This window comes from Leucopleurus acutus (genome assembly GCF_964270905.1).
Source record: "Leucopleurus acutus genome assembly, chromosome: X".
Lineage (NCBI taxonomy): Eukaryota > Metazoa > Chordata > Mammalia > Artiodactyla > Delphinidae > Leucopleurus > Leucopleurus acutus.
This window is the reverse complement of record NC_139148.1, coordinates 41,735,798-41,758,957: the sequence shown is the minus strand read 5'-3', so window position 1 is coordinate 41,758,957 and position 23,160 is coordinate 41,735,798. Positions and strand designations below refer to the sequence as shown.

General features: G+C 42.4%; 1 pseudogene across 1 annotated transcript; it reads left to right on the top strand.

The window, feature by feature from the left end:
* Positions 1-1,990: 1,990 nt before the first annotated feature.
* On the top strand, positions 1,991-22,899 carry LOC309978554 (U3 small nucleolar RNA-associated protein 25 homolog; annotated as a pseudogene). Its single transcript has 2 exons — positions 1,991-2,118; positions 20,738-22,899. The product of its transcript is annotated as a U3 small nucleolar RNA-associated protein 25 homolog (transcript).
* Positions 22,900-23,160: the final 261 nt, after the last annotated feature.

The window sequence follows — 23,160 nt, the reverse complement described above, 5'->3', positions numbered from 1 at the left end:
GACTTTTCCATGAGCTTCTGCTGCTTCTCCTTCTGTGAGACAAGAGTGGTCAAAGCAGGGGCAGGGGAATCAGTGTCAGCCCCCTAACCCTGTACTACTACCTTGCATTCTGCCCCCAACCTCTGCCTCCATGCCCCCCATTCCACCATTTCTGTCACCTTCCACTCCACTGTTTTCTTCAAATTCTTCCTTTTCTTCGTATCCATTGCCTGCTTCTGCAGTGCAGAATCTAGGAATGGGAAGTCCTCAGTGTCATTCATCCAGGGCTGTAGGCGAGAAAAATGCTGACAGGTCTCCCCAATTTGTTTCTTAAATGATCTCTGGACACTCCGTGCCGCCTCTCTCTTCATTGCTGAGCCTCCCTGCCTTCAATGTCCTTACCCTTCCACGCAGGGGCCCTGCCATACACTCATCAGGCTTTGGTTGTCAAGAATCTCGTATATAAAAGTCCTGGTATAAGCTTCAGTACTGAGGCAGGTCCTTTTCAGACAACAGCTGGTGTATGGCCTCCTTTCCTGCCGATGGCATTGCCCCCACCTGGTACTTCTGGGACAGCTCAGACTTCTGTAGTTGAGGCAGGTGTGATCGAGTGAGCAGTTGTCAGGGGGACTATGGCAAAGTCTCTGAGAGTATCACAGTTAAGAACTGACGGGCAGACCCTCGCACCAGCTCCATTCCCCCAACCACCCTGTGTCCTAGATTCACCAGAGACCAGGGATTATAAGTAGCGCTCCTGTGCTGATGGAAGGAGGGCTCTGGGTCAGCACTAAGTGGGTGGGGATGGGCTCACCCTGCCCCAACACTCCTGGCCTCACCCTCTGGCCACTGTGGCTGGGGCCCACAGCACCTGCCTGGATGCACTAGGTCTTGCCTGCCTGGGAATGACTGGCACCACCTGGCCCTGCTTGCCCACCTTATCCAGACACACTTGGCTAGTCCATCTGGCTGCATCTTGCCCAGTCGAATTCATAAGGCCCTGCATATCCACCCAGAAAAGCTAGACTCCACCTCCTTACACTTAGAGGGCTCAGCCTGCCTTGTCCACCCTCCAGGACACACCTGCTACCCTGCTTGCCCTACACCATGGTCCCAGACAAGCCTCCTCTGCCCAGCCGGCCCAGCCCCTCAGACATGCTCCGCCCACCTTTCTGTCCCGCCCAGTCTGCCTAGTCTCTCCAGGCTCCACATGCCTGACTCTGCCTTCTTGGACACACTCTGTCTTGCCTTAAGGCTCCCAGCCCTGTGGGTCCCATGCGCTGCCAGGCCCTGCCCGCCTCCCAGACTCTCAGCCTCATATACCCCTCCCCACTTCCTGTACATACTCTGCTCTGCCTTACCTCTCACATGCTGAGCCATGCCAAGCCCTGCCCCTCCCCCACTTGCACGTGCCACGCTGTGCGCTGTCAGCCCTGACTCACTCACCTAGAAGAATTTGACAATCTTTATTCTGAAAACTACTCCTACCGGAACCCAGTAACGCCTACTAAAATATATAAATATACAAATGGTTTTAAACGTTTGCGTGCATTTGCACACACACGCAAATCATTACTCTCAAAGATTAAAAGAGCAAGCACACACACAAAGAATACACACGTTTTGGTTAAGACAGTTATCAACCAGAGAACACATACTAGTTTCGAGCTACAGATGCAATATTAATAAAAACTCACCCTGGCCTTAGTCTTAAAGGAAGTCTGAACACTTTCCAATGAATAAGCATCACACGGGGCACAGAGAAGTCGCGTTAGAAACAAAAGCCTTAACTTTTGAAAATTGAAAAGGCATTTCTAAACTCTTGGTAAAAAAAATAATAATAACGGAAATTAGAAAATACTTAGAGCTTAACGAAAACAATACATACCCAACTGTGGTCTCAGCTGACAATATAAGAAGACAGAAAATAATGATCTGAGCGCTCAACTCAAATTCGAACAAGTCCCCATACTGCCTCCAAAGCCACCCATTATCAACCCCCAAATCCCCTTCGATGACACCCTCACCCACCCCTCCGTCTTCAAAGCCCTCACAAGATACCTCAGCGCCCGGAAGGCGCTACACGGAGGAGAGCTTCAAGGCAGCTGAGGTAAAAACGGCAGCAAAGCGACTTCCGGTCCGGTATCGACCTTAGCGCCACCCCTTCCCGAGAGTACTGTGTTTGCACTTGCTCCAGACCCTTAATATCCGAGCTGCTGTACAGCCCAAAGTTTGAAACAAATGGTTACAGTGAAACAATAGTAACGTACACGCTGTTCTGTGCGCCATGAAGGATACACTTGTTTCTTTTGACACCAGTGCCTCCCTGTTTCACACATCAGGGTGATCTTCACCGCATTATTGTATGTGGCAGGAAAATTGATCCCTTTACCATTTCCGATTACTTTGAATAATTTCATATTCGTACCATTTTACTATCTGCTATTTCAGTCATGAGGTAGGCAATGAGAAAAACAAAGAAAAACAAGTAAATCAGCTTTTAGAAGTCGAGAAAGTAGAAAAAGATTTATGGAAAGGCAGGAAAATAGAAAGAAAAGTGTAAGAAGGTAGTAATAAGTTCATATTTGAAATTTATTCTTTATTACATAATCAGTAATAAAAAATTGTCAATGGGGTAAACTCTCCAGTTAAAGTCAGAGATTGTCATTTTGGATGAAAATTAACAAGTCTAGCCATATGCTGTTTATGCCAAACCTGGCAAATCATAAGGCTACAGAAACGTTTGAAATAAAAGGATGGAAGGAAATTTGCCAGGTACGTGCTAATCAAAATAAAGCAAGGTCAATTATATTAATATCAGACTAAAAATACTAAGACAAAAAGTATTAATTGGGGTTCAAAGGGTCATTCTATAATGATTTGATTCACCATGAACATTTAAAAATTCCAATCTTATATAATACATGATTAAAATGATGTAAAATGAAAATAAAGAAAAATATATTAGTAAAAGTAAAACAAAAGTAAAATAGAAAAAAACATTATCATTGTGAAAGATTACAATCACACTGCTCACTTTTCAGGACTCAGCTTTGGCATCACCGTCTGGGAAGCTCTCTCTGCTTCCTTTCCATCTGGATGACCAGCCTCTCTTCTGAATGAATTTGTGGACATAATTATATAGCAAGAATGTTTCTTTTATTTTAATCTTGAAATTAAGAAGTAAATGGAGGCATTGTCTGAACCCCTCACACCTGTTTTGTCACACCCATCTTCCTCAACTAGAAATGAAGGCAGGGACAATGTTGGTCTTGCTCACTACTGGTTGTGCAGTGCCCACCTTACACATGACACACAAGAGTGTCCAGTAGCTACTGATGATCAGGTGCCTTGCCTGGTGTTGTTGCAAAGTGGCAAATTACTGCAATTTATCTGGCTGCATATTATTCCTTGAAGATAAGAGCAAATAAATGCTGTAATTTACACTAGAGTTGCATCTAACTAATCATCATGTAGAAAAGCAAAGTTCAAAAATGTTAAGAAGTTGCTGTTAAGAAGCTATTGTCCTGGTTCGAGCCTAGCCTCTAAAGACAGTATCCTGTAATGGAATAACTGAGGACATGGAAAGGAGACGTGACCCATGAGCCCCCCCCCCCCAGCAAACTGGGGGCTGGCGAATAAGCCAGAACTGCAAACAGTCCTGATTGCTTTGAGCCCCCCCTCCCCGGCAAACTGGGGGCATGCGAATAAGCCAGAGCTGTGAACAGTCCTGAATGCTTTGAGCCCCCCGCCCCCCCCGGCAAACCGGGAGCCTGCGAAGAAGCATTGAGTGCTTTGGGCACTGATCCACGAGATGTCCTCAGTATAATCAGAGTGGTGGGAACGCAAGGAAATGTCCTTGTGCTACTTCAGTATAATCAAAATAATGGTGGGAACTTTGTGCTGCTTTTGCGCTCAAGGACGAAGCACGGCATGTTTTCAAGAAAGCCAATTATTGCTTGTATAATTAATAAAAACATAGGTTGCTGCTTTGGCATTTCTGAAATGTTAAGAAAACAAGTCTTAAAATGTAAACGTAGATAATGCTTTAATAAAAGCTACCACAGCAGGACAGACGGGGCTGTATTGCCTGAGCGAGCGGCAGCCCTCTACTGCTGTGCTTCGGCACAATTCATCTCGTGTGATGAGCTTACTTTCGGCCCTGTCATAAGATAAACTACAACAGTATCCCCTGCTAAATCTTCACAGTTTTTATCAAATCCAGTTTAGGGATTGGGGCAAGAGGTGAGAAATTCGAGCTGAACTAAGAAGTAGTCTGCGAGCTCTAAAGAAAGCATTACTACCTCTCTATGGCTGTGAATGTTTATAAGCACCACTTGTTTTGTCCCAGCTAAACTTTTAACTTCCCTTTGAGTTATTTTTCATCACCGTGGCTCATTCAAAGAATCTCGGACAGCGTTTTGCTCTTCACCTCTGACTTCAGACCTACCTCTCCAATATCTCCTGTCTCTTTACTGCTGATTTCTTTCATTCCCAGTTCCAAAGCCCTAGTTCAGGTTTCCTGTATTTTACATTATAATGAACTCCCACCTCTGACATGTGGCTGGCTAATCCATTTTGCCTCCAGGGTTGTCTTCCCAAAGGGCCACAGATGAAAAAATTATGTCACCATTCTCCTTGGGAATCTTCCCTGGATTCCCAGGGTATTCAGAATCAGTTCTCCACTCTGTGGTGTGCCCATCAAAGTTCTCTATGACAGGGCCCCACTTTCCTGTGATAGACAAATCCTCTTCCCAGGCCCTCCAGGTGTCAAACACTCAGGACATCCTGGATAGTCACTCTCTTGTCAATGCAGCATGGGCTTCCACATTCCAGGCCTTTGCTCAGGCTTGTCCTTCTCTTTTGCTTAGTCCTGCTCACCCTTCAAGACTCAGCTTTGGCATCACCATCTGGGAAGTTCCCTCTACTTCCTTTCCAACCAAGTGACCTGCTTCTCTTCTGAATGCACTTGTGGAAATAGTTATAATAGTGAGTGGTGTTCCTCTTATGTTAACCTTGGAATTATAAAGGATGGGGGAGAGTTGCCTGTACTTGTCTGTTTTGTATTGGTCTGCTTTTGCCTGTCAACTTTCTGCTTATCTTTCAACGTTAAGCTCAGGTGCCTGCCCCACTGGGAAGCCTTCCCCAAACCCCTTGCTCCTCCTTTTTCAGTTTTCTCACAACACCTCTGTCATTCTGCTTTGTGTCACTGTGTGGGTTGCAGGTTTCTCTCCTCTACTAGACAGTTAAGGCAATGCTGGAGTGTGAAGGACTCCCAGCACAGTGTTCCTACAACAGTTGTTGGTGATTCATATATTGGATGTTATAAAAACCAAAGTTTTAAGGTTTATTTTAAGAAATAGTCTTCACAAAGTGAGAGAGTGGCATGGACATATATATACTACCAAACGTAAAATAGATAGCTAGTGGGAAGCAGCCGCATAGCACAGGGAGATCAGCTCGGTGCTTTGTGACCATCTAAAGGGGTGGGATACGGAGGGTGGGAGGGAGGGAGACGCAAGAGGGAAGAGATATGGGAACATATGTATATGTATAACTGATTCACTTTCTTATAAAGCAGAAACTAACACACCATTGTAAAGCATTTATACTCCAATAAAGATGTTAAAAAAAAAAAAGAAATGATAAAGGGAGTCCTGAAGGTTGAAATGAAAGGACAATAGAGAGTGACTTGAAGCCATATGAAAAATAAAGATCTCAGTAAAGGTAAATACATGGGCAATTATAAAAGGCAGAATTATTGTAACAATGCTGCATAACCACATTGTTTGTTTTCTACATGATTTAAGAGACTACTACATTAAAAAAAGCAATTATTAATCTAGAAGCTACTATAATTATAACTTTGGTTTGTAACTCCACATTTTGTTATCTTCATAATTTGACAGGCTAATGCATTCTTTAAAAATTATTAGCTTAAGTTTTTGAACACACAATGTATAAAGAAGTAATTTTGTGAACTCAACAACTGAAAGAGGTGGGGATGGGGCTATTAAAGGAGAAATTTGTATATGTTACTGAAATTAAGCTGGTGTAAATTCAAATTAGAGTGTAATAACTTTAGGATGTTAAATGAAACCCCCATGGTAACCACAAAGAAAATTGCTATAAAATATACACCAAAGGAAATAAGAAAGGAATTTTAAAATTTCATTATCAAAAAAAAAAAAAACCCAACAACTAAACGCAAAGGAAGACAGTGTTGCAGGGAAGGAGGGACAGAAAGCTAAAAGACATACAGAAAACAAATGCCAAAATGGAAGTAAGTCCCTCCTTATCAGTAATTACTTTAATGTAAATGGATTAAACTCTCCAATCAAAAGATAGAGATTGGCAGAAAGGATTTTTTTCAAAAAAGTGATCCAACTGTATGGGGTCTACAAGAAATTCATTTTAGATCCCCGAACACTAATAGGCTGAAAGTTAAAGTATGTAAAAGGTTATTCCATGCATAATAAACAAAAGAGAGCAGGGATGGCTATACGAATATCAGACTAATAAATTTTTAGTCAAAAACTCTTGACAAGAGACAAGGAAGGACATTATATATTAATAAAAAGTTCGTAACAGTGAGAATATATAACAATTATAAACATTTACATGCCTAATAACAGAACATCAAAATATATGAAGAAAAAATTGACAGAATTGAATGGAGAAATAGATAGTTCTACAATAATAGTTGGAGACTTCAATACTCTACTCACAATAATGAATACAACAACCAGACAAGAGATAACTAAGGAAACAGAGGACATGAACAACACAGTAAACAAACTCGATCTAACAGACATATACAGAACACTCTACCCACTACAGCAGAATACACATCCTTCACAAGTGTACATGGGACATATTCCAGGATAGACCACATGTTAGGCCACAGATTAAATCTCAATATTTTCTAAAAGTTAGATATCATACAGAGTATCTTTTCTAAAAACAATGAGAATGGGCATCATCAGAAAATCTATAAGCAACAAATGCTGGAGAGGATGTGGAGAAAACGGAACCCTCTTGCACTGTTGGTGGGAATGTAAATTGATACAGCCACTGTGGAGAACAGTATGGAGGTTCCTTAAAAAACAAAACATAGAATTACCATATGGCCCAGCAATCCCACTACAGAGCATATACCCAGAGAAAACCATAATTCAAAAAGACACATGCACCCAAATGTTCATTGCAGCACTATTTACAATAGCCAGGGCATGGAAGCAACCTAATGCCCATCGACAATCAAATGGGTAAAGAAGATGTGGCACATATATACAATGGAATATTACTCAGCCATAAAAAGGAACAAAATTGGGTAATTTGTAGAGACGTGGATGGATCTAGAGACTGTCATACAGAGTGAAGTAAGGCAGAAAGAGAAAAACAAATATCGTATATTAATGTATATATGTGGAATCTAGAAAAATGGTACTGGTGAACTGGTTTGCAAGGCAGAAATAGAGACACAGATGTAGAGAACAAACGTATGGACACCAAGGGAGGAAAGTGGGGTGCGGGCGGTGGTGGGATGAATTGGGAGATTGGGATTGACATATATAAACTAATATGTATAAAATAGATAACTAATAAGAACCTGCTGTATAAAATATAAGAAGAAAATAAAATATTAAAAAAATAAAAGCAATGGGATGAAATTAGAGATCAATAACAGAAAGAAAACGGGAAATTTCAGAAATCTGTGGAAGCTAAACAACACACTTTTAAGCATCCAATGGATCAATAAAGAAATCACAAGGGAAATTAGGAAATACTTAGCGACAAATGAAAAAGAAAACATAACATACAAAAGCTTATGGAGGACTTCCCTAGTGGTGCAGTGGTTAAGAATCTGCCTGCCAATGCAGGGGACATGGGTTCAATCCCTGGTCCAGGACCATCCCGCATGCCATGGACCAACTAATCCCATGCACCACAACTACTGAGTCTGCGCTCTAGAGCCCATGAGCCACAAATACTGAGCCCACGCACCACAACTACTGAAGCCCATGCACCCTAGAGCCCGCATACCACAACTATTGAGCCCGCGTGCTACAACTACTGAAGCCTGGTGCCTGGAGCCCCTGCCCTGCAACAAGAGAAGCCACCACAATGAGAAGCCTGTGCACTGCAACAAAGAGTAGCCCTTGCTTGCCACAACTAGAGAAAGCCTGTGCACAGCAACGAAGACCCAACACAGCCCAAAAATAAGTAAAATTAAGAAAAAGAAAAGCTTATGTGACACTGTGAAAGCAATGCTAAGGGATAATTTATAGCTATAAACACATTAAAAAACAAGAAAGATCTCAAGTCAACATCTAACTTTGCAACTTAAGGAACCTGTAAAAGAGGAAAAAATTAAATCCAAAGCTAGCAGAAGGAAAGAAATAATAAAGATTAGAGATAAAATGAAATAGAGAATAGAAAAGTGATAGAAAAGCAACAAAACCCAAAGCTGATTCTTGAAAAGATCAACAAAATGGATAAACATTTAGCTAGATGGACTAAGAAAGAAACAGAGGATTCAAATTATTAAAATCAAAAATGAAAGTGAGTACATTACTACTGATTCTACAGAAATAAAAAGAATTAAAAGAGAGTACTCTGAGCAATTGTATGCCAACAAATTGGATAACCTAAATGAAACGGACAAATTCCTAGAAAAACAAAGCCTACCAAGACTAAACCATGAAGAAATAGAAAATCTGAAGAGACCAATAATTAGTAAAAAGATTGAATCGGTAATCAAAAATCTCCCAAGAAAGGAAATCTCTGGGCCTAATAGCTTTCCCAATGAATTCTACCAAACATTTAAAGAAAAACTAACATCATTCCTTCTCAAGCTTTTCAAAAAAAAATTGAAGAGTAGGGAATGTTCCCTAATTCATTCATAATTCATTCATAATCAGCCAGCCTTATGCTGATCCCAAAGCCAGACAGACACTACAGGAAAAAAAAAATCCATCACAGACAAAAATCCCTTATGAACATTGATGCAAAAATAGTCAACAAACCAAATTAACAGCATATTAGGATTATACAACATGATCAAGTGGGATTTATTTCTGGAATGCATGGTTGGCTCAACATGAAAACTGAACAATGTAATACACCAACTTAACAAAATGAAAGGTCGAAAAGCCAAATGGTCATTTCAATTGATGGAGAAAAAGCATTTGACAAAATTCAACACTCTTTCATGATAAAAAAAAATCAACAAACTAGGAATTGAAAGAAACTACCTCAACATAGTAAGATTGATGTATGAAAAACCCACAGAAAATACCATACTCAGTGGTAAAAGACTGAAAACTTCCTCTAAGGTCAGACACAAAGCAAGGATGCCCACCTTTGCTACTGCTATTCAAAGTAGTGGAAGTCCTGACCAGAGCAATTAGGCAAGATAAAGAAATAAAAGGCATATAAATTGGAAAAGAAGAAGTAAAATGATCTCTGTTCACAGATAATATGCTCTTATATGTAGAAAACCCTACATTCCATAGAGACACCAAAAAAAAACCCTGTTAGAACTAATATACAAATTCAGCAAAGTAGCAAGACATAAGGTCAGCACACAAAAATCAGTTGCATTTGTATGCACTAACAATGAACAATCCAAAAAGGAAATTTAAAAACCAATTGCATTTATAATATCAAAAGGAATAAAAATATTTAGGAATTAACTTAACCAAGGAAGTTAAAAGACTTGTACAATGAAAACTACAAAACATTTCTGAAAGAAAATAAAGACAGAAATAAATGGAAAAATAACCCATGTTCATAGATTAGAAAACATAGGTAAGATGTCAATACTGATCTAGATTCAATGCAATCTTTATCAAAATCCCAATTTTTTTTCACACAAAAAAAATCCTAAAATTCATATAGAATCTCAAGGGACCTTGAATAGCCAAAACAATCTTGAAAAAGAAGAACAAAACTGGACGACTCACAATTCCTGATTTCAGTCTTACTACAAAGGTACAGTAATCAAAACAATATGGTACTGGCATAAAGACAAACATATAAGCCAATGGAATAGAACAGAGAATCCAGAAATAAACCCTTGTATATATGATCAAATGATTTTTGAGAAGGCTATCAAGACTATCAAGGCGATCAGTACTATCAAGGCTATCAGTGGGGGAAAAACAGCCATTTCAACAAATGGTGCTGGGAAAACTGAATATCCACATGGGAAAGAATGAAGTTGGATCCGTACCTAACACCATATTAAAAAAATAACTCAAAATGGATCCATGACCTAAATGTAAGATCTAAAACTCTAAGAACATAGGGCAAACACTTCACAACCTTAGATTCAGCAATGGTTTCTTGGGTATGACACCAAAAGCATAGGCAACAACAACAACCAAAAAAATTTGACAAATTGAACTTCATGAAAATTAAAAATTTTTGTGCATCAGAAGACACTATCAGGGCTTCCTTGGTGGTGCAGTGGTTAAGCATCCACCTCCCAATGCAGGGGACATGGGTTCAAGCCCTGGTCCAGGAAGATCCCACATGCCGTGGAGCAACAAAGCCCGTGTGCCACAACTACTGAGCCTGCGCTCTAGAGCCTGCAATCCACAGCTACCGAGCCCACGTGCCACAATTACTGAAGCCCGCGCCTAGAGCCCAGGCTCCGCAACAAGAGAAGCCACCACAATGAGAAGCCTGTGCACCGCAACAAAGAGTAGCCCCGGCGTGCCACAACTAGAGAAAGCCCACGCACAGCAGCGAAGACCCAATGCAGCCAAAAACAAATTAATTAATTTTTAAAAAGACACTATCAATAGAGTGAAAAAGGCAGCACACAAAATGGGTGAAAATGATTGCAAACTGTATATCTGATAAGGGATTAATATCCAGAATATATAGAGAACTCCTAAAACTCAACAACAAAACAACCCAATTAAAAAGTGGGCATGGGACTTCCCTGGCAGTCCAGTGGTTAAGACTTTGTGCTTCCAATGAAGGGGTCACGGGTTCAATCCCTGGTCAGGAAACTAAGATCCCGTAAGCTGCACAGTGCGGCCAAAAAAAAAAAAGTGGGCAGAGGACCTGAATAGACATTTTCCAAGGAAGACACACAGATGGACAACAGGCACATGAAAATACACTCAACATCACTAATTGTTAGAGAAATACAAATCCAAACTACATGTAATACCGCTTCACACTCATTAGCAGAGCTACTATCAAAAAACAGAAAATAACTAGTGTTGGCAAGGATGTGGAATAATTGGAACCCTTGTGCACTGTTAGTGGGAATGTAAAATGTACAGTCACTATGGAAAAAAGTGTTAACAGTTTCTCAAAAAATTAACAATAGAACTACCATATGATCCAGCAATTCCACTTCTGGATATATATTCAAAAGAATTGAAAGCAGGGTCTTAAAGAGATATTTGTCCTCCCATGTTTATAGCAGCTCTTAGAAAGAGCAATAACTCCGTTCTGCTCCTATCGGTACCAGGAAAGTGGTCTTTTCAAGTCTGCCACTGAACTGGGGAGTTGGGGGTGGGAGTAGGGAAAGTTAAAATGCCACAGAACTTGCTGTTCGTACTGAGATTCAGTATATGTTCTTGATTAAATGCTTCCCAGGTAACTGAAAAACTTTGGTTGATTTCCAGAGTTGTGAAAAAGTTGATTTTGACAATATTTTGCCAGTTTTTTCATTGCTTTTATGGAAGGGTGAAATTCCAGGGGTCCTAACTCCTCCATCTTTGCTAATAGTGCTCCCTTTTATCCTTTTTTACATCTTTAGGACCTGCAGTGATTTCACCTCTGTCATTCTTAATCTTAGTGACTAGTGTCTTCTCTCTTTTTTTCCTGATCATTCTGGTTAGAGGTTTCACAATTTTATTGATCTTCTCAAAGAACTAGCTTCTGGTTTCATTGATTTCCTCTATAGATTTTCTGGTTTCTATTTCATTGATTTCTGCTCTGATCTTTATTATTTCCCTTCTTCTAATTACTTTAGATTTAATTTGCTCGTACAGCTTTTGTTTCTTAAGAAGGAAGCTGAGATTACTGCTTTAAGAGCATTCTTAATTTCTAATATAAATGCTTAGTGCTATAAATGTACCTCTAAATATTTCTTTAGCTGAATCCCCCAATTTTTATATGCTGTGCTTTCATTTTCATTTAGGTCAAAATATCTTATAATTTCAAGTTTTATTTCTTCTTTCATCTACAGATTATTTAGAAGTATGTAATTTAGTTTCAAAACATTTGGGGATTTTCCAGGGATCTTTCTGGTTTTGATGTCTAATTTAATTCAGTTCTGGTCCCAGGCCATACTTTGTATGATATGAATACTTTTAAATGTATTTGATTGGTTCCATGACCCTGAATATGGTCTATCTTGGTAAATGGGTTACATGTGCTCTTGTAAAGGAAGTGTAGTCTGCCGATGTGCTCTATAAATGTCAATGAGGGCAAGTTGGTTGATAGTGTTATCCAAGTCTTCTATATCCTTACTTCTTCTCTTCTGTTTACTTATTCTAGTGATTATTGAGAGAAGGGTGTTGAAATATTGGACTGTAATTGTGGATTGATTTATTTCTCCTTGCAGTTCTATCAGGTTTTTCTTGACATTTTTTGAAGCTCTGTTATTAGGTCCCTAAACATTCAGGATTGTTATGTCCTTTTGATGAATTAACCCCTTTATTATTACAGAATGAACCTGTCGAGAGAAAAACTGTGACTCTGAGAGTACTTAAAGATTTTACTCAACGGATGTGCATCAGTTAGAAACTTAAGAACGATAAACTTCCCAAGCTGAGGCAGGATTAATTTATATAGGGCAAGAAGGGCATATGACTGTGGTCTGTCCCAGGCTGCAATTTTTCTTATCTGTAACTGCTGAAAATTTGTGGTTCGAACTGTTGAGGGACTGTTCCAGTTTTCCATGCCTTCTTCTCAGGATCAGAGGTGCAATCTCATGCCTGCAGCTTTCAGAACAGTTTTTTTGAAACCTGTTTCTGTCATTCTTAAAGTTTTTCAAAGTTCAGGAGAAGAGGAGATTGAAAAAAGGAGGAGGGAAGAGAGAAGGGGAGATCAAGATGGCAGAGGAAGAGGATGCAGAGCTCACCTATACCCACAAACACATGAAAAATACATCAACGTGTGGAACAATTCTCACTGAAAACAAACTGGAGACTGGCAAAATGGCTGTAAAAATGATCCACACAGAATCAGCTAGGAAGGGAAGAGAAGCAATCAGGTCAAGACCTGCACCCCTGAGAGGGGGCACAGAAGATGAAGGGGACTGCACAGGCTCAGAGGTCCTCCCTGGGGAGTGAGAAGTTCAAGCCACATATTGAGCACCCAGCCTTGGGGTCTGACACGGGGAAGACAAGAAACTGGAGCTGGTTTGAAAACCAGTGAGACTAATAGGAGGGCTGTAAGAAACCTACACACCACTCATGAAGAGCATGCACATGCTTGCTTACTCCCCGGAACAAGGGTGGGGAAGCATATTGAAACTACCCAGGACTCTGGCTGGTTTCCCATGACCAACGCAGCATGTGACCCAGCCTGAGCTAAGCCTCTGCTCTGGCCCCACTTGCTCCACGGTGCAGCTCTGCATTAGGGTGAGGGCTACCATGGCAGAGGGGAGTGCACAGTTGTGAGGGACCGAGCTGGCTCAGACCCAGCATGGCATCTAAACAAGGTGAAGGCAGCCATTGCTGGCACTTGCAGGAATGGTCCAGAACAGTGACTGGTGCTGGTACTGCTAAAGCCTGTGCCCTGACCCACACCAAGCACCTGCTCCAGCTCCTCTTCCTCCAGTACTGCTCCCCTTTGGGACAAGGGTGCCCGTGCTGGGAGACGGGAGAGCACACACTTAGAGGGAATGGAGCCAGCTCAGACCAGACTCTTAGGACTTATGCTCCAGCAACTTAGGACCCACCCCCACCCGTACCCCCACCCCCACCCCCAACAGGGTGGTGTTGGCCACTGAGCAGAGGAGAAGCCCTAGACCACATCTGGCCCTGGCTCTAGCCCCTCCATTTCCAGCCCCACCTTCTACCAATGTGATAGCTACCAGCACACTCTGGGGGAAGATGTGATTCATGCTCACTTCAGATCCAGCTCTCCCATCAAAGCCACTGGGCACATGAAGACAGTATTGTGATGCTCCCACACAAGGACCCTCCTTCAAGATTGGTATAGGTAACTATTTCACCTAATTTCATAGAGACAGAGGAAGTTAAGCAAAATGAGAAGGCAGAGGGATTTTTTCAGATGAAAGAACAAGAGAAAACCCCTGAAAAAACAACTAATGAAACAGAAATTATTTATTATTATTAAAGAGTTCAAAGCATTAGCAATAAAATGCTAACTGAATTAAGGAAACAGATATATGAACACAGTGAGAATTTTAACAAGGAACAAGAAAATATTAAAAAGAAACAGGCAGAACTGAAGAATAAAATAACTGAAATGACAAATACACTAGGAGGAATTAACAGCAGACTAGGTGATACAGAAGAACACGTAACTGATCTGGAAGATAGAAAAATGGAAACCACCCAATTAGAACAGCAGACAGAAAGACAAATGAAAAAGAAAACGAAAGCAACATACGAGATCTACGGCATAATATAAAACATGCCAACATCCGCATTATAGGGCTTCCAGAAGGAGAAAAGAGAGGAAAGGGAATTGAAATGTATTTGAAGAAATTATGGTTGAAAACTTCTGAAACCTAAAGAAAGAAACAGATATCCAGGTACAGGAAGCACAGAGGGTCCCAAGCAAGATGAACCCATACAGACTCACACCAAGATGTATCATAATTAAAATGGAAAAAGTTAAAGATAAAGAGAGGACTCTAAAGGCGGCAAAGAAACATGGAGTCAGTTACAAGGGAACCCCCATAAGGCTCTCAGCTGATTTCTCTTCAGAAACTTTGCAGGCCAGAGGGAGTGGCATGATATATTCAAAGTCCTGAAAGGGAAAAACCTGCAACTTAGGATACCCTACCCAGCAAGATTACCATTTAGAATAGAAAGAAAGATAAAGAATTTCTCAGACAAGCAAAAGCTAAAGGAATTCAGCAATATTAACCTCCCTAAAAGAAATATTGAAGGGTTTTCTCTAAAAAGAAAAGAAGCAAGAATCTATTGGAAAGGCAGATATATAAAAGGATTGATGATCACTTAAATAAGCCAGTACATAGATTAAAAAACAATCAAAAAAAATTTTGTAAAAGCAATTGTAACTACAATTAACAGCAAAAGGATAAGCATGAACATGTAAAATAGAACATCAAAATCACAAAATGTGGGGGAGGGAAGTAAAAAATGTACATCTTTTAGAATGTGTGTGAACTTAAATGATTATCAGTTTATAGCAAGTAGATACAATTATGGGTCAACATATATGAATCCCACGGTAACCACAAATCAAAAATCAACAATAGATACACAAAAAACAAAAAGAAAGGAACTCAGGCATACTACAAAAGAAAATCATCAAACCACAAAAAGAAAAAGAAATGAACAAAAAACTACAAAAAAATGAGAAAACAAGGAATTAAATGGTAATAAATACATACCTATCAATAATTACTTTAAATCTCAATGGACTAAATACTCCAAACAAAACAGGGTGGCTGACTGGATAAAAAAACAAGACCCTTCAACATGCTGCCTACAAGAGACTTCAGGGTGAGAAAACACACACAGAATGAAAGTGAGGGGATGGAAAAAGTTATTTTGTGCAAATGGAAATGACAAGAAAGCAGGGCTAGCAATACTCGTATCAAAATACACTTTAAAACAAAGGCTATAATGAAAGACAAAGAAGGGCATTATATAATGATAAAGGGATCAATAGAAGAAGAGGATACTACACTCGTTAACATATATGTGCCCAATACAGGAGCACCTAAATATGTAAAGCAAATACTGACAGACATAAAGGAAGAAATTGACAATAGTAATAAGAGTAGGAGACTTTAACGCCCCACTGACATCAACGGGCAGATCACTGAGACAGAAAATCAATAAAGCAATAGAGGTCCTAAATGACACAATAGACCAGTTGGACTTAATTGATATCTACAGGGCACTACGTGCAAAGAAAGCAGAATACACATTCTTTTCAGGTGCAAATGGAACGCTCTCCAGGATAGATCACATACTAAGTCACAAAACAAGCCTCAACAAATTTACGAGGATAGAAATTATTTCAAGTATCTTTTCTGACCACAAAGGCACAAAGCTAGAAAATAACTACAGAAAGAAAAAGGGGGAAAGAACAAACACGTGGAGACTAAACAACATGCTATTAAAAAAAAAGTCAACAATGAAATCAAAGAGGAAATCAGAAAATACCTCAAGACAAATGAAAATGAAAACACAATTTTCCAAAATCTGTGGGATGCAGCAAAATCAGTTCATAGCAGTACAGACCATTCTCGAGAAATAAGAAAAATCTCAACTAAACAACCTAGCTTACCACATGAAAGAATTAGAAAAAGAAGAACAAACAAAGCCCAAAGTCAGAAGTAGGAAGGAAATAATAAAGATCAGAGAGGAAGTAAAAAAAATAGAGATAAAAAAACCAAAAAGGTAAATGAAACCAAGAGCTGGGTTTTCAAAAGGATAATGAAACTGATAAACTTTTAGCCAGGCTCACAAAGAAGAAAAGAGAGAGGACCCAAATAAACAAAATAAGAAATGAAAGAAGAGAGATAATAATGATATCACAGAGATTAAAAAAATCATAAGAGAGGGCTTCCCTGGTGGCGCAGCGGTTGAGAGTCCGCCTGCCGATGCAGGGGACACAGGTTCATGCCCCGGTCCGGGAAGATCCCACATGCCATGGAGCAGCTGGGCCCGTGAGCCATGGCCGCTGAGCCTGCGCGTCCGGAGCCTGTGCTCTGCAACGGGAGAGGCGACAACAGTGAGAGGCCCACGTACCGCAAAAAAAAAAAAAAATCATAAGAGAATACTGTGAACAGTTATATGCCAACAAATTGGACAACCTAGAAGAAATGGACAAATTTCTAGAAACATACAGCCTGCCAAGACAGAGTCAAGCAGAAACACAGTTTGAACAGACTGATCACTAGAAGTAAAATTGAATCTGTAATTAAAAAATATAAAACTTCCAGGAGGACCTTCAAGATGGCAGGGGAGTAGGACATGGAGATCACCTTCCTCCCCACAAATACATCTAAAATACATCTACACATGGAACAACTCCTACAGAACACCTACTGAACGCTGGCAGAAGACCTCAGACTTACAAAAAGGCAAGAAAATCTCCACGTGGCTGGGTAGGGCAAAAGAAAAAAGAAAAAAACAGAGACAAAAGAGTAGGGACAGGACTTGCCCCTCTGGGAGGGAGCCGTGAAGGAGGAAAAGTTTCCACACACTAGGAAGCCCATTCACTGGCGGAGATGCGGGGTGGCGGTGCGGAAGCTTCGGAGCCATGGAAGACAGCGCAGCAACAGGGTTGCAGAGGGCAAAGCAGAGAGAATCCCGCACAGAGGATTGGTGCCAACCACCACTCCCCAGCCTGAGATGCTTGTCTGTTCAGGGCAGGTGGGGGCTGGGCACTGAGGCTCAGGCTTCGGAGGTCAGACCCCAGGGAGAGGACTGGGGTTGGCTGCGTGAACACAGCCTGAAGGGGGCTAGTGCACCACAACTGAGGGAGTCTGGGAAAAAGCCTAGGCCTTCCTGAGAGGCAAGAGACCATTGTTGCAGGGTGCTCAAGGAGAGGGGCAATCCCACCATAGGAGCTTCTACCTACATGCACTCACAGACGGCAGGGCATCACCCATGCGAGCCGCAGCTGCTACCTAGGATCCCAGAGGCGGGCGCGACGGCTGCCGCTGCTGCTGCCGAGGGTCCCGGGAGCAAGTGCAGGTCACTGCCCACACCTTCCTGGGAGCCTGTGCTGCCCACCACTGCCAAGGGTCCCATTATCTGGGGCCAACTTCCCTGGGAGAATGCATGGCATGCCTCAGGCTGTAGCAACTTCCTGCTGGCCTCTGCCACTGCAGGCACTCCCCCCACACCCCAACTGTGACAGCTGTATCCCTCCCTCTCCCCGGCCTGAGTGAGCAAGTGAGCCCTAATCAGCCTCTGCTTTCACCCCTCTTGGCTGGGCAGGAACAGATGCCTGAGGGTGGCTGACAGGCAGAGGAAGGGCCAAAACCAAAGGTGAACTCCAGGGGCTGTGCGACCAAGGAAGAGAAAGGGAAATCTCTCCGTGCAGCCACAGGAGCAGCGGATTAAACCCCTGCAATTGGCTTGGTAAAACCTGAATCTGTGAAATATCTGAAGAGAAAACGAGTGTTCCCACAATCGAGGCTGTGGACTTTGGGGGCAACTGTGGACTTTGGAGACAAGTACATGCAGGAGTAAGGCCAGATCAGAGTGTGAGCTGGCCCCACAGTGCCACAGCAGGTCCAGAGACCTACCTAGAAGTGTTGGAGGACCATTGTTTGGGGGTGCGCAAGGAGAGGGGATTCAGAGCACCGCCTAAACGAGCTCCAGAGATGAGCGTGAGCCGCAGCTATCAGTGCGGACATGAGAGATGGGCATGAGACGCTAAGGCTGCTGCTGCAGCCACCAAGAAGCCTGTGTGTGAGCACAGGTCACTATCCACACCTCCTCTCCGGGAGCCTGTGCAGCCCGCCACTGCCAGGGTCCCATGATCCAGGGACAACTTCCCCGGGAGAACACACAGCGCACCTCAGGCTGTTGCAATGTCACGCCGGCCTCTGCCACCACAGGTTTGCCCCGCATTCTGTACCCCTCCCTCCCCCTGGCCCGAGTGAGCCAGAGCCCCCTAATCAGCTGCTACTTTAACCCCATCCTGTCTGAGCGAAGAACAGACACCCTCAGGCGACCTACATGCAGACGTGGGACCAAATCCAAAGCCGAACCCCAGGAGCCGTGCAAAAAATAAGAGAAAGGGAAATTTCTCCCAGCAGCCTCAGGAGCAGTGGATTAAATCTTCACAATCAACTTGCATCTCTGGAATACCTGAATAGACAACGAATCATGCCAAAATTGAGGCAGTGGACTTTGGGAACAACTGTAGACTTGGAGTTTCCTTTCTGCATCTAATTTGTTTCTGGTTTTATGTTTATCTTAGTTTAGTATTTAGAGTTTATTATCATTGGTAGATATCTTTATTGATTTCGTTACTCTTCCTTTATATATATATTTTTTCCTTTTTCTCCTTTTGTGAGTGTGTATGTGTATCCTTTGTGTGATTTTGTTTGTATAGCTTTCCTTTTACCATTTGTCCTAGGGTCCTGTCTGTCCGTTTTTTTTTTGCTTTTGGTTTTTTTTTAGTATAGTTTTAGGGCTTGATATCACTGGTGGAGTTGTTCTTTTGGTTCGGCTGCTCTCTTCTTTCTTTTTTCTTTTTTTAAAAATTTTTAATATTTTTTTATTTTAATAACTTTATTTTTTCTTTCTTTTCTCCTTCCTTCCTTCCTCTCTTTCTTTCTTTCTTTCCTTCTTTCTCTCTCTCTCTCTCTCTCTCTTCCTCCCTCCCACCCTCCTTCCCTGCCTCCCTCCCTCTCTCTCTCTCTCTCTCTCTCTTTCTTTCTTTCTTTCTCCCTTTAATTCTGAGCCGTGTGGCTGACAGGGTCTTGGTGCTCCAGCCAAGTGTCAGGCCTGTGCCTCTGAGGTGGGAAAGCCGACATCAGGACATTGGACCACCAGAGACCTCCCAGCTCCACGTAAAATCAAACAGTGAAAGCTCTCCCAGAGATCTCCAATTCAAAGCTAAGAGCCAGCTCCATTCAACAACCAGCCAGCTACAGTGCTGGACACCCTACAACTAGCAAGGCAGGAACACAACCCCACCCATTAGCAGAGAGGCTGCCTAAAATCATAATAAGGTCCCAGACACCGCAAAACACCACCGGACAAGGTTCTGCCCACCAGAAAGACAAGATCCAGCCTCATCCACAAGAACACAGGCACCAGTCCCCCCCACCAGGAAGCCCGCACAACCCACTGAACCAAGCTTAGCCACTGGGGGAAGACAGCAAAAACAACAAGAACTACGAACCTGCAGCCTGCAAAAAGGAGACACCAAACACAGTAAGTTAAGCAAAATGAGAAGACAGAGAAACACACAGCAGATGAAGGAGCAAGGTAAAAACCCACCAGACCTAACGAATGAAGAGGAAATAGGCAGTCTACCTGAAAAAGAATTCAGAGTAATGATAGTAAAGATGATCCAAAATCTTGGAAATAGAATGGAGAAAATACAAGAAACGTTTAACAAGGACCTAGAAGAATTAAAGCGCAAAGAAACAATGATGAACAACACAATAAATGAAATACAAAATTCTCTAGAAGGAATCAATAGCAGAATAACTGAGGCAGAAGAACGGATAAGTGACCTGGAAGATAAAATAGTGGAAATAACTACCACAGAGCAGAATAAAGAAACAAGAATGAAAAGAATTGAGCTCCCAGCCCCGCCCACCCTGGCGGGTGAGCAGACAAGCCTCTCGGGCTGATGTTGAACTATCCTTGTGTCTCTGGAATAAACCCCACTTGATCATGACTTTTTTTTTTAACATCTTTATTGGGGTATGATTTCTTTACAATGGTGTGGATCATGACTTCTTTAGAACTACAAGCTCCTGAACTGCTTTCGTCCACTGATCTTCTTTCTAAGTTACAAGAGAAGACAGCTTTACCAAATCTTTTATTTCAAAACATTGAACTTCTGTTTTCCACCTTCCAAGGGTTTCCAGAAAGGAAGCAAAACCACAGACTTGTCAACTGTCAGAGAGTTTAGATACTTCAAGTTCTGAAAGTGAAGCAGAGAGTGAACCAGAACAAGTTTCTGGTTACAACAGACTACTTGCCACATTAAAGGATGTTTCCAAGGAAGATGAGGAGGAGGAAGAGGAAGAAGAAGACAGTGTTATAGATGAGACAGAAATGAATCTTGAAGATGGCGATAGTGACATCAGTGTGGAGGAAGAGATGGCAGTAGCGTCTACTGACATGCAGAAGAATGCGGCCTTACCTGCTGACCCTAAGGGAAAAGATGGGCACGGGCCACCTGGCACATCAGAGGAATCCCCAGAGGAGTTTACAGATGCAAAACATGAGTCACTCTTCAGCCTAGAAACCAACTTTCTCGAAGAGGAAAGAGAAGGCAACTGTTCTCTGAAAGCATTACAAGATCCATTTGCACAACATGTAAACAAAGAACTGAAAGAAAAAGAAATCCAGGCTGTTGCCACAAATCCCAAAACTACCCACCAGCTAAAATGGCCCAGCCTGGGCCAGCTTGTCTTTTCATCCAGGTTTCAACAGTTGGAAACCGGAAACCTTTAAACCCCCAAAGGACATTGACTTAAAGTCACTTCATCTCCAGAAGCCTCTGGAATCCACCTGGATCAAGACCAACAGCCAGTTCCTCTCTGGTCCCCCAAATTCAAGTAGCCCCTTCACACCCCTCCAGAAAGAGCTCTTCTTAATTATGAATTCTTACCAGGACCTGTTCTACCCAGAAAGGACTGCCCTGAAGAATGGGGAAGAGATCCGCCACGTGTACTGCCTACATGTGATAAATCACGTCCTCAAAGCCAATGCCCAGGTGCTTACCAACAACAGCAGGTGCCGAAGCCAGAAACTTGGGGTGGGTGATGATGATGACTTCAGGGACCAAGGGCTAACGAGGCCCAAGGTGCTGATAGTGGTGCCATTCCGGGAAGCTGCTTTGCGGGTGGTACAGCTCTTCATCAGTCTTCTTGAGGGCGACAGCAAGAAGAAAATAATTGTAGGCAACAAAAAGAGGTTTAATGGAGAGTATGGCTCAGATCCCGAGGAGAGACCACCCAACCTGAAGAGGCCTGAGGATTATGAAGCTGTATTTGTCGGCAACATCGATGACCACTTCAGGACTGGAGTGGCAATACTGCAGAGAAGCATCCGACTTTATGCCCCCTTCTATTCGTCAGACATCCTCATTGCCTCCCCTCTGGGCTTGAGGACCATCATTGGTGGAGAAGGAGAGAAGAAGAGAGATTTTGACTTTCTGTCTTCTATTGAGCTTCTCATCATTGATCAAGCTGACATTTACCTGATGCAGAACTGGGAGCATGTCTTGCATTTGATGAACCACATGGACCTACTGCCCTTGGACTCACATGGGGTGGACTTTTCTCGAGTGCGCATGTGGAGCCTCAATAATTGGTCCAAGTACTATCGTCAGACGCTGCTGTCTGGGGCCCTGCAGGATGCCCAGATCAACTCTGTGTTCATCAAATACTGCGTCCATGGGCAAGGCCAGGTGGCTGTGAGGAACGTCCCAATGACAGGCTGCATCAGTCATGTCCTGGTGCAGCTCCCACGTGTCTTCCAGAGGATGGAAGCTGAAAACCTAGCTTCAGTGATTGATGCCAGGTTTAACTTTTTCGTCAACAAGATTTTGCCTCAGTATCGTGATGCAGTCATGTCTCACACGCTTATCTATGTCCCCTCCTACTTGGACTTTGTGCGTCTCCGAAATTACTTCAAGAAGGAGGAACTGAACTTCACTCATATCTGCGAGTGTGCCCAGAAGTCTGGTGTCTCCAGGGCCAGACATTTCTTCCTTCAAGGAGAGAAGCAGTTCCTGCTCCTCACAGAGCGCTTCCATTTCTACAAAAGATACACAATAAAAGGCATCAGGAACCTGATTTTCTATGAACTGCCAACATATCCCCACTTCTACAGTGAAGTCTGTAACATGCTGCAAGCCACCACCAGAGGAGAGGAAGCTGCCTGGACCTGCACTGTCCTCTACTCCAAGTACGATGCCCAGAGGTTGGCTGCTGTGGTCGGGGTCGAGCGGGCTGCACAGATGCTGCAGTCCAAGAAGAACGTCCACCTCTTCATTACTGGAGAGAGATGAGAATTGGTTGGACAGAAAATGGTGTTTGGTGTGATATGTCATGCTTGGTTCTGTGTCACTTGGACCTGATTCTGATCACTTACACAAAGAAGGGCTGCAACAAGGAAGGAGCACCAGGCAGGTTCTTATCAGATACTTCTTTCTTTTCAGATCATATATACCTGAAAAGTTCAGTGTAAACCAGATTTTGGTAAAACCCATCTTTCAGAGGTCAGGGGAGAACTCATGGGACTCTGAGAAGTTGATAGAAGGAATCTTCTA